We start from the raw sequence: 12247 nt of genomic DNA on the forward strand, positions 1-12247 counted from the left end.
AAAGAGTCAGTGGGCAGGGAAAATGGAAATCTTAAACAAAAGTGGAATCTTAATCAAACTGTGTGACAATGTTTATACGTTAGCCTGCACCAGCCTATGGCCTTAAGATCAGAAATGTTACATCATTTTATACTGAAAGTAGTGATTGGCTGTTAACTGAACAAAAATAATTGAATCTCAAGCACAAACATTTCAAGAGTGCATTAAACCATCTGTTTGCCAACTCTGAAGAGGTATTAAATAAAATTCTACATTTCCCACACAGAGCAGCTGGTAGCAACAACCAGATATACCACAGTGTTTTACAACTCTGCGGATGGTTTAGGAAATAGTTTCAAAATCTTAAAACATATTTGCTAAAATATTAAGAGATGAACATGTGAAAACTGGCCTTTTACAGTTTATACCTAAGAGGTACCTTTATATTCTCAGTAATGATATAATTATGTAAAATATCTATAGATATCTATAGATATATTTCTCATAGAATTAAAATAGTAATAATAAAAATTAAGATAATTGACTCATATTGTATTTGTATAACACATAGCTATACTCCTGTAGTTTTTGCAGCTCAGTGCTAACTGTTGAAAGTCAGTATTCAGATTTTTAAGTGTGCAGAAATTTACAAAGTTTAAAATTGGGATATACAATAGTAGAAGTAGCACAGTGAAGCCTATATCTCCTTTTATGAAGTATTCTCATTGGAAGATAAATATGTCTTGTAGCAATGGCTTGCTATTCTCATCCCTTTTGGATTCTTACTTTCAGCTGGGAAGACAGGTTGTATAGATTGATCTTTTAATTTCTCCCATCCTGGTTTCAGGACAGATAACACTACAGTGTAGTGGCAGAGTTAGTTTTCTTCCTAGTAGCTGATACAATGCTGGATTTAAGACAAGAATAATGTTGATAACATACTGATGTTTTAGTTGTTACTGAGTGGTGCTTACCCTAAGTCAAGGACTTTTTAGTGTCTCATGCTCTGCCAGTGCGGAGTTGCACAGGAAACTGAGAAGGACCCAAACCAGGACAGCTGACCCAAACCAGGACAGCTGACCCAAACCAGGACAGCTGACCCAAACCAGGACAGCTGACCCAAACCAGGACAGCTGACCCAAACTGGCCAAAGGGATATTCCATACCACAGGCTGTCATGCTCAGCATATAAACTGGGGAGAGTTGGCCGGGAGGGGCCAATAGCTGCTCAGGGGTGGGATGGGATGAGCATTGGTCAGTGGGTAGTGAGCAATTGTAATGGGCATCACCTGTCTGTCTTGGGCTTTATTCCTCTCTCTTTTTGTTGTTTCCCTTTTAATTACAATTATGTGCAATTATTGGTATTGTTTATTGCTTATTATTGTTTATTATTATTGCTATTGAAATTGTTATTTTTTGACATTGCTATTGTCATTATTATCCTAATATATTACTTTTTTTCAATTATTAAACTGTTCTTATCTCAAACCATGGGTTTTACGTTTTTTTGATTCTCCCAATCTTGCGGTGGGGTGGTGAGCGAGCAAGTGGTTGTGTGGTGTTTAACTGCTGGCAGGAGTTAAACCACAATAACTCCCTGAAAGAAAGAAAGATGGACCTGTGTAAAATTGTAAAAAGCAATAACAACTCAAAAGGAAATGTCAGAATCAATTAGCAATTGAAGAAAGTGAATAGTACTCTGACTTATAAGAAGAAAAGGATCTCAGAGAAGTGGCCTTTGCAATCTTTGAGAAAAACAGAAAAATGAAACCTGAGTTCTAAAGATTTTAAATGTGTATGTGCTGACAATACAGTGACCTTTAGACTGGACTTTACAGATAAAAGTTTTAAGATACTGCACTTATGGCTTTTCTTTGTATAGAGGATTCCCATTCACATTTTGAACGTAGTCTCTCACAGGCAAATGAAATACAACTTGCAATAAAATGACCACTGGAAAGCCCATGGACTGGGCAGAATTAGTTTCCATGCTATTCTCCAAAAGAACAGAAAAGAAAAAGTGTTTCAACTGCAAATCAAAGCTTTCTACTACTTTGTGCTTTAAGCAATGTGAAACTGTCCACAACATTATATTTTTCAAGTTCAGATACACTAAAGGTTTTATTCTGTTGTTCTCTGTTGGCTTTTCCCTATAAGTAAAAATGCACCAAAACACATAATGCCTTCTGATTTCCTAACACCTTTTAGAAGAAAAAACTCAAATGTTTACAGTAACTATGACAAAACATGATAAATGCAAAAAAAAAACCAAAATAAAAGCACCAAATAAAGCAGGGATGTTTTCTGGTTAGAATCATAGTTTGCTTGCTGGGGGAACACATGGAGTATTTTAATCCATAGTTGTGCTTAGTGAAACTAGCTTATTGTGGTTGAAGGCAGCTATTTATCTATGCCTGATGGAATAGGAATGAGGTTTAGAAGAAAATGACCTAACAAAATATTTTACAGGGATGGGAAAGAATGCTAAAGCCCGCTTCAGACTAGGTTTCTTATGTGTATTTCATTATTCCCACCATTTAAATGTTTGGGAGTTTGGGGATTAAAGGTAGAAGAGTCTCCTAGACATAGTCCTGCCTCATCTCTACAGCTTGTGGTTAATTTCTTATTTGGAAAACTACCACAATAATGCAAAGTTATAACACAGGTTTAGACATTGGTCAACGGACATGTGGGCAATTTCCATTTTCACTTAGTCTGGATTCACTGCATTATCAAGAAGCAACCTTTCAAACCAACCATGAATAGAAAAGATGAAAAAGAAACCAGTTTATCTTCACATAAATGAATCTTCCCCTCTACAGTGATTACAAAGCATGTACACACCTGGCCCCGTCGTACACGCTTTTTACAAAGACTATCACTCAACATGGGAACCACATAATACCTCTAAAGAAATTGCTATTACTGTTTGTTTGTTTCCAGGGAACTCTGACAAACAGCAGTAACGCTGAGTGTTTCACTTCCTGGCTTTTTGTATACTCAGATCAGTGTGTAGAATTGCTTCCTGGAACATACTGGGTAGTGAGATCAATGAGAGACCTGAGAGGTATAAGATATAGCCTATATTTAAGGACCAAAGTAAACTAACTACATTGCCATATACCTCAGATCGACCTGAGCTGCTGCTTCAATGGGAAATAGTTATACATATCCCCTAGGTTATACTAGGTTTGATGGAGGAGTAGAGTAGCATAACAAGAAATAATTAATTTGTAGATTTGATATGACACATGGTGGAGAGTCATCATCTTCATACAGTTAAGTGTTAACAACTATGTCCCTATAGAAATTATAACATTTAATTATTTACTATTAACTTATTCCTTTCTTTGGGATATTTAAGTTTGGTCTCAGCATTAGTATACAATCAGATTATTTCTAATGTTAATTGTAATAATGATGAGGAAGACTAATTGAATTAACTTTTGTCTTCTAAACAGACTGCACTGGACAGATAAGCATAGAAATGGCTTTTGATCAGTTGCAGCAAGTAAAATATAAACTGTATATATAGTCTGAATGTTTTAAAATTTTATTTCTTATTTTCTTAATTCTTCAAAGACAGATCTGTTTGACAGTGCTGATGTCTTTGTTTCTTTCTCTATCAGGCAAAAATTATTGCAGAAAAATCATCACCCTAATATGAATTCAGATATAATCTCTGACATTAAAAGTTGTTAATAATGGCAAGGGTCCTAAATAAGATTTCCTGGTGAGATTTTTACTCTTTGCTTGGATACAAGATCAAACACAAAAACAACTTGCTAATTAGGGTCAGCTATTTTTGTGTTTGTGGCAGAGTTTAGTAGGAACCTCCACATTTTAAAGAGATTTAACTCTGCATTTATGACCCTATTTCAGGACTGAAGTATGCTTGTAAAAGAGTATTCAAAGTAGAGCTGCTCTCAGACTAAGTGACATTTGTGGTCATTCAGAAATGTACAGGTAACCGTATCTGCTAAATTTTCAACTTCAATTCCAAAAATGCACTGGTAATTCACCTATTTTCTATAAGAAAAATAATTCAGTGCCATAAAACGCCTTGATATAACAGGTTCTTTGTTTCCACATGCGTCTGTCTTTATATATCAGGCTCATGTTTCAGGTTTGCTAAGTGCAAATAGCTGAGACAGGATTTTGAAAAGAAATGCTCATGATGGGGTTAATGGATTTAAGGAATATTGGCTTTATCTTCAAACTGCCTTCAGATCTGGATAAACGACAGAGTTACTCTGGTATTCTGGGCATCAGGCTGCAGTGACCTGCAGAACAGAGACAGTTTTTCCTCCTACTGTACAGGAGCTAAAACCTCCTGCTGCCAAGGAAAGACGTTTATGTGTGGAGATTGAAGAGAAAACAACAACACCAAATTTTACTTTCCAGTACCCCTCTTCTGGTAATTTCTTTTGTTATTTATACTACTGAGAAACTTGAAACAGTTCTAAAATTGAGTCTTACCTTCCAAACCAGAGACTGAAAATTATGTTCTGGGGACTACAAAGACCAGAATATTGCTTTATTTCTGTGACAGGATCCATCGTATTTTTCTGAATGTCATATGTCATTTTTATGACATACATTTGTTTTACATTTACTTGGTGCATAGTTGTTAAATTAGCAATGTTTTTCTTCCTTATGACCATCACAATAACCGGTCACGAGTCTTCTGTAAATTCACATAGTAATTGAAAATAAAGCAAAAGTCAATGTTCTAGCTTGCAGTCCAACTCACTGAATTGCTTAATCTTAGGCATAAAATTTATTAGATTTAAAGAACAAATCCCATTTTTGGCAAGTAATCACAAAGGCTCAGTGCCAGCTCGTTATTTCTATCATTCAATCATAAAAACTGATATGTGCTATTTATATGCTATTCACAGATACTGAATGCCAGAAATAATCCTAGTGTTAAATCAGACTTCTTGCATTATTCATGATGTTCTCTGTAATATTATTTTTGCAACTTAAAGAGAAACAAGCAGTATTGCTACTTCGGAAAATAAGTCACATGAAACTGTATTTGTGTTTCATGGCCATCTGAAGAAATTCTAAGGTTTGATTTCATTAAAGGCACATATCTATATTCCTACAATGTCAAGGCTAAATTTCATGTTAAGAAATTAATTAAAATTACAAAAAATGTGCACCAAAGTCTCTTATTTAAAATCTTCCCTTAAGGTCCTTGATTCTTAAAGCAAGGTTAGCAAATCTATGCCATGAAGCAAATGTATTTTGAAGAGTATGCTTTCAAAAGGGCAGATTTTAGGCAACAGAATTTCATCTGACATGGTATTAGTCACTTGGGTAGTGTGATTAAAAGTCTGCACTCAACAAGAGAAAAAAACAACATGGGTGGCGTGAAATATAATCTTTGACTCTTCAGTCTAAATGATCTTGTATCACCAGTGATTTCTACCTAAATCTACAATGGGGTTTTTTTACATTTCCTTGGCCAGCTGAACCACAGTTTGTCTATGACCCACAACTTGAGTTTTGTCTTGCACAAGAATATATTTCTAATATATAGATGGGACAAGTCATTAGTTTTCTCAGTGGGACTGCTAATGTAGTATTCAAGACCTGCATTATTATAAATAACATTTTTAAGGAAAGCATTTTTTATCATTATGTTTTTTTGGTTCACCTTACTGTTAGTGTTATCAAAATCAATTCATATATGTCACTATCTGTACATACATAAGAAGGCTGCATTTTAGACTCTAATTATTTTTAACTGAAAGCATCAAAGAAATTTCATATTGGAAAGTCTTGTTTCTCTTTTCCTCTTTTCCTCTAAAAAGTGTGCATTTATTAAGCAGAAAAAAAAATTAATAACTGAAAGGCATTGATGCAGAAAAGTGAAAAAAAGAGCTTCTTGAAAGTAGTTCTCATTTTCTGAAGAAGATTTCTGTTTCAATTTTTTTTCCTTCCTTCCCTCCTGTTTTCAAATCATTGCAAGGATAAGGTTATTGAAGTATTATCAAATGCCTCCTGCCATTCTGACTGTGATATATTTCCTAACCTTTACTCTGGCTTTGACTGGGTGATCCCAGCCACTGTGTCAAGGGAATGGCTCTTCTGCAGCAAAATTAAATTCTGTCATACCCAGTTGTTTGGTTCCACATTGTGACAAACTAATCAAAAAGTTTATGCATTTTTAATAGAAGTCATGAAACAGTGAAATTCATGGAATCAAAGGAAATTTAAAATATAAAAAGAACAGTGATATGTTGTTTTTTCCTATCACAGCTGTTGACTCATTCCAATACATTCCAAACATAACCTTTGCAGTCACAGGTTCTAATGTATTTCTCTGTTTTCTTTTGTGACACTCACTGTGCAATACCATCAGACAAAAGTGTATCTGGGTATTTGAAAAGCTGAGAAATAGGCCAATGTGAAAAAAATAGGATAAAGATGGTCAGATGCTTTTTGTGTAAGTTCTGTGTGACTGCAGCAGGATCATTTGACAATGTCTCATTTAGCTGCAAATGAACCACACCAGACATGCAAAGTTATCATCAGCACAGAAATAAACAAAAAGGGAGAATGTAAAATAATGCAATATCATAACTATATTGCATAAGCAGTCTTGATCAATATTTTTTACTGTAATTGTGTTTTTATTATTTATAACATCTTCAAAACCAGGAAAAAAGTTGTCATAGGTTGAGATTGGCCCCCCCTGAGAGGCTGGAGGGCTCGGAGGTGATTGGGTGCCAGGACAGTGTTCCCTGGAGAGCCAGTCACCACTCATGTTGTTTACTTCTTCTCAAAATCATATATCACAGCACCGGAAGCTGTTGGCAGTTCTCTCTTGGTTGTTTTGCTGTTGGTGTCTGCTGCGTGTAGGTGGACAAGGCCAGGGGGAGGCTGGGCTCCCTCTCTTCCCCTCTGGGGGGTAGGGGGGAGCCCTGCCATCCCCCAACTCAGCCTTTGGCTAGAGTTAGAGTCAGCATTTGGAGTGTGTGCTGTGAAGGAAGAGATTCACAGCACCTGAGGTAAGAGGAGAGAGGCAGGCTTTGCAGCCAAGCCCTCTTCCTCCTCCTTTTCTGCAGTGAAGCTGTAGAGGGGGGCTTTTTCTTTCCCTCCACTGTAAGTGGAGAGGCTAAGCTGAGCCAAGAGACTGGGCCATGGAAGTAGGCCCAGCACTCAGGAGAAGAGTCCCAGGCGAAATTGGAGATGAGCCAAGAGCTCGAGAGTTGCCTGCCGAAGCTGACCGGGGGCAGCTGAGAACTGATGTGGAGGAATGAGGATTCCAGGATGTGGACGCTTGATAAGCTACACTGCAGCAGCCTACGAACAGAGGTGAGACACCGAGAGGGAGAAATCACCAGCAGCAGAAGAGCAAGGAGTCAAAGCTATCTTCTCGGACTTCATGAGCAGGAGAGACTACAACAAACAACTAGAACTTAGTGAGGGGGGAACGTTCAGGAGCCCAGAACACTCCCACAGCAAAAGACTGTGTTACATATCAGCCTTAAAGGCTGCTCCTGGACTAAAGTTAAAGGAGGGGTTTGAAAGGACTGACTGATAGTAATGCAATATATATATATATATATATATATATATATATATATAGTTGCCTTTAGTTTGTATAGTATTTATTTGTGTAAATAAATGCATATACTTCCCCCTTCCCCTACAGAAGCCTCTGGTCTGAAAGTTTCTCTCCGGTGTTAGGATAAATTGTGGGAAGGGGTGGGGAGAAGACTAAAAATTGGATTTTAGATTTCTAATGTGGCTCAAACTGCCACAAGACTAAACCAGGACAATCCAAAATTTAGACTGGAATGAAAAACACATCAAAAAAAAAGGAAGAGGAAGCTGATAAATTAATACAGAAGATTCTCTACCTGTCTTTTGAACTAAAGTCTTCTCATAAAAGCTGTTTTTGTAACAGTGCATTTAGCAACTAAGCGTTCTTGAAAATCATATTCCAATTTCCTTTCAGACAGAATGAAGTCAAGAGTTGTCTGGAAACCAATGAAAAGTCTTTTATTTCTTTGTCACTTGTGTTTTGCAAGATTCGTGTTTCTTTTTACAAATAATTTTAGCAAAAATTAATTTCAAAGAAGTAGATGTAAGTTACTACTTCTGCCTGTTGCTGTCTGTGTTCATGCTGAAAATCACTTTATTCAATGCCTGATATAAGTGAGTGTGACCATGCTTGCTAGTGCCTGTACTGTTGGCCACAGCAAAGCACACGTGCCTGCTGAAATTGAGCCCATCACATTTTCACCCTTTGAAGGCTTCAAAGTCTGTTTGGAGTCAGACAACTGTCGACATCATGCTCCGGCTACCTCATGCCTCAGTGCTTTCCAACAAAATACTTCCACTTGCCTCTACACACTCAGCAGGCAATGGGTAGACTCCTGTGCTGCTTCCAGAGACATATTTGAAAAAGCTCACTATCAACAAGTGGTATATTTCAAGACTATCTACACTTTCTGCTAGGAAAGTAAATCCTTGACATTGATACAAGAAATACCTTGTATTTCATTTACTCTCAGACAAGTTTGAGTAGAAAGAAAGACAACTGGAAGGCTATTAAGAAGTAATACTGTTCACATGGAGTACAGGGAAGTTAGTCAGATGCTACTGAGATAATTGGCAACTGATGTCCAAATTTCCACGTATATATTTGGACAACTAGTTGAACTCCGTTTTGTGCGAAACTTGTTCCTCTCTGTGTTGTCCTATGTTTGGTGTATATTGCATTAAGAAACTTCAATGAAAGCTGTTTAGATGAGAGTTTGGAATACCCTCATTTTACTCCCTTGACCTAGAGGATGACTGAGGGCTAAACCTGGATTTGTCAGTGAGCATCTGCCAAATTTAGGCCTCTGGTAGGAGTTATCTTAAGGCTGCTACCAGCCACAGACAGTGGTGGTTTTCTACAAAGATCCTATACAGACTTCTGTATTGGAGAAAGATTTTAAAATCTGTCTTATGAACTTGATGAAGTAACAAAAAAGGCACCACATTCAGCTTTTTAAAATTCAACAGTATTGGCCCTAGTGAAGCAGTCTGAAATATCTCCTGTCTGATGGCAGCATACTGCTAAAGAAGAAAACAATAAATTCATTAATAGAAATGTGAAGCCAGGTTAAGGACTTGTGAATACTCAGATGACACAAAATAAATCTGAATTTTGAAAGGCTGGAAGATGAGTTCTCTGAAATGAAGATATTTTTCTTATTTTCCCAAATATTAGCTGTTATAGCAGGAAGCCGCAGGAGGTAAATTTCAATATTAAAATGTGCTGTGATGTCTTGGAGGAGTGTGTGAAGTCTTTGGGCTGCAGGGAAGTCTGCAAATGGCTACAAGCAAGTCAGCAGGAAACACAGGGGGAACAGGCACCTCCATTAGGTCATGGTGAAAGATTAGGACATGCAGCTCACCCACTTCCATCACTGAGCACTTCGTAAATGAAACATTGCATTCCCAGCTGTTTGCATCAGCAGGCAAAAAGTGTGAAAAATCAGAAATTAAAACACCTATGTGAAGTCAAGAAAGAGTCAGGTAAAGCATCAGCTCTGTCAAGAGGAGCTAAATACAGTGGTCTTTGGTGACAAGGAATTGCTCCATTCAGGTGCCCTGGAGCCAAAGTTGTTCATTGCTCCATCCAAGGGGTTTTCTTATCCTCAAGTTCCATACAGCCAGGATGTTGCAATTCCCTCTCCCTGGGTCCTACCAGCAGTAAGATTGAATGCGTATTACCCCTATAAACATACACTCATCAAGTGTAGATCCAGACAAGGCTGGATGCAAAAAACAGTATAGAGAACAATTCCTTTGCTGGTGCTTTAGAAAGGACTGGAGACCACCATCCATGTAAAATGGCTGGGGTAGAGATTGATGGCCCCATGCTGGGCTTGAACATGGCCCTGTGCCCTGTCCAGGCTGAAAGGGAGCCCCTCTGTGGGGTACAACAGGGACAGGCAGGGCTGGTGCTGTTCTCAGGGCACCAACAAGTACAAATTAAAGTACTTTTTCTTCTGAAGTCTTACATATATGTTTGAAGGTTATTCACCCTTCTACCAGAGAGGTAGATAATATCAGGAATAATTACTTCTCTCAACTAAAAAGTATAACAATAAATGCTCATAGTAAGACCTACAGTACAGTATGCCATCTCTTAAAATGTACATGCATCACTAAGTTTTATGCTTAGCAGATATCGTTTAAATAACACTCATACGGAGAGAGCATCTATATTACAGCACCCACTGTCAGAAAATACAATGACTATTCTTGAGTCTGTTAAAAAAGTGAGACTCTAATAGCACTCATTTCACATTAAATGTGATCCAATCTTGGGCTAATAAAGACATTTTCAGTATTAATGAAACTAATCCAACACTAGAGATTTCTGCCTGCTCATTACAATAATTTATTCATAAAGTGTTCAGTTGTTCCTGGGAGACTCTGATGGAGAGCTCTACCCAGGACAGACATTTCTAGGAGCACTTCTGAGCTGGCCTCCAGTTTATCACTGGATTTTTCCCTTGCTGTCCCTGTTAAGCTTCTCCAAGCAGTCAAAGTCTGCAAATGTGAGCCTACTCGAATATTTTCCGAAATGAGTCCATGATCAGAGAGGACAAAAATCTTTAGCTCTTCACATTTGAGTGTTTTTAGTTCAGCATTTCTCTGGCAGGCTAGGGAAATCACATAGAATAAACAATAAAACTGAAATTAAAATAAGTGATAAAGTCAGAGTTTACTAGGAATTTGAAAATATTTTTTAAACTATTCACACATTCTGGCTGGAAATGCCAGACAAAAGATAATTTGAGCAGCTATTTTCAGATAATCACTTAGAGGAAAAAATACTTAGAATCTGGTGGGAAGTTTACATAAGATAACCATGACCAGCAAGACAATAGGTATGACTATGAAAATAAAACAGAAAAGTGACATTGCAATAACTTAGATCACTTAGCAAGAATATTTCTAGGTCTTTGTCTCCCATTCTCATGCTTGACTTGTCACTCCATCTCCCAACACTTCACCAGAAAAGTGAAAATCTAACAGGAATGAGAGTGGATCTCTTTAATCAGATTTTCCAAGACTGTTTTTGGCACCCTGCTGGTCAGGAATAATACAACTGCTGCGCTTTTTACTCACATCTAATCTATTGCTTGGGGATCCATTGAGAACCCAGCTACATAACTACATGTTCAGGAGCTGTACTCTCAGGTTCAGGAGCTTAAACGTTTGATATGACAACCTAATTGTCACTATACATTAAAATGATTTTTTGGTTTTTGAATAAAGTGTGAATCATCTTCTAGTGTGTCATGGTTGTTTGAAACAAACTTCTCTCTTTTTATATTATCTATTTTACTCTTGATATAACTTCTGTAATAGTTTTCTCTTCTTCTTCTTATCATTACACTAGAATTGCCATTATGGAATGCAGTTGTCATGGTTTGAGATAGCCCAAATTCCAATTCCCTAGCTCCATCCCCCCTCCCACATCTCAACCCAATGTGAGATGGGTTTTTTTTCCAGACAAAACACAACCAGACTCAGAATGGGGAAAGGGAATATATTACAATGACTATACAAATAAATACTACAATACATTATACACACGACTACAACTATCTCTACCATGACATAAGTATTTACAATGGATCAGATCTCTTCTCCCCTCCAAATAAAAGTCCAGGAGGGAAAGAAGGACAGATCCCTTCCAGTCTCTTAGGGCAGCAGCTTCTTCAGAGTAGCAGTCACTAAGCAGCAGCATCTTCTAAGGCAGCAGGCTCTCTCTGTCTCTTCTGTTTCTTGTAGCAGCTGATAGCTGGATCTCTGCCAGCACACACGAGGGGGGTATCCCCCTCGGCCACTCGTCTCTCCAAACGAGTGGTCTTCCGTGGGCTTCGTCACCCCAGACAAGGTCGTATCACCACGTCATATCACGAAGCACAGGGGGTCTTCGTGACGGTCTGGTATCTTCAGGAGATTCAAGCTCCTTGCAGGGCCTCTGTGCCCTGTCTCAGGCTGCGAGCTTCTTTGTAGCTTGCAGCAAGGGAGGGCCTCAAGGCCAACTTCCCACACTGTCCTGGCTGAGCTCTCAGGACGTCCGAGCTTCTCAGCTCCTCTCTGCAGTGCATGTTGCACTTCAAGGCTCTTTCAAGTAAGAGTCTATCAACTTCCTCCTTCCAGGAGGTCTCAAAGGAGTTTTGGGGGGTCTGGTATCAGTTCTTACCCCCAAGAACTCTGTAGAACTCAGCTGCTG

Source organism: Chiroxiphia lanceolata, chromosome 2 (genome assembly GCF_009829145.1).
Source record: "Chiroxiphia lanceolata isolate bChiLan1 chromosome 2, bChiLan1.pri, whole genome shotgun sequence".
Lineage (NCBI taxonomy): Eukaryota > Metazoa > Chordata > Aves > Passeriformes > Pipridae > Chiroxiphia > Chiroxiphia lanceolata.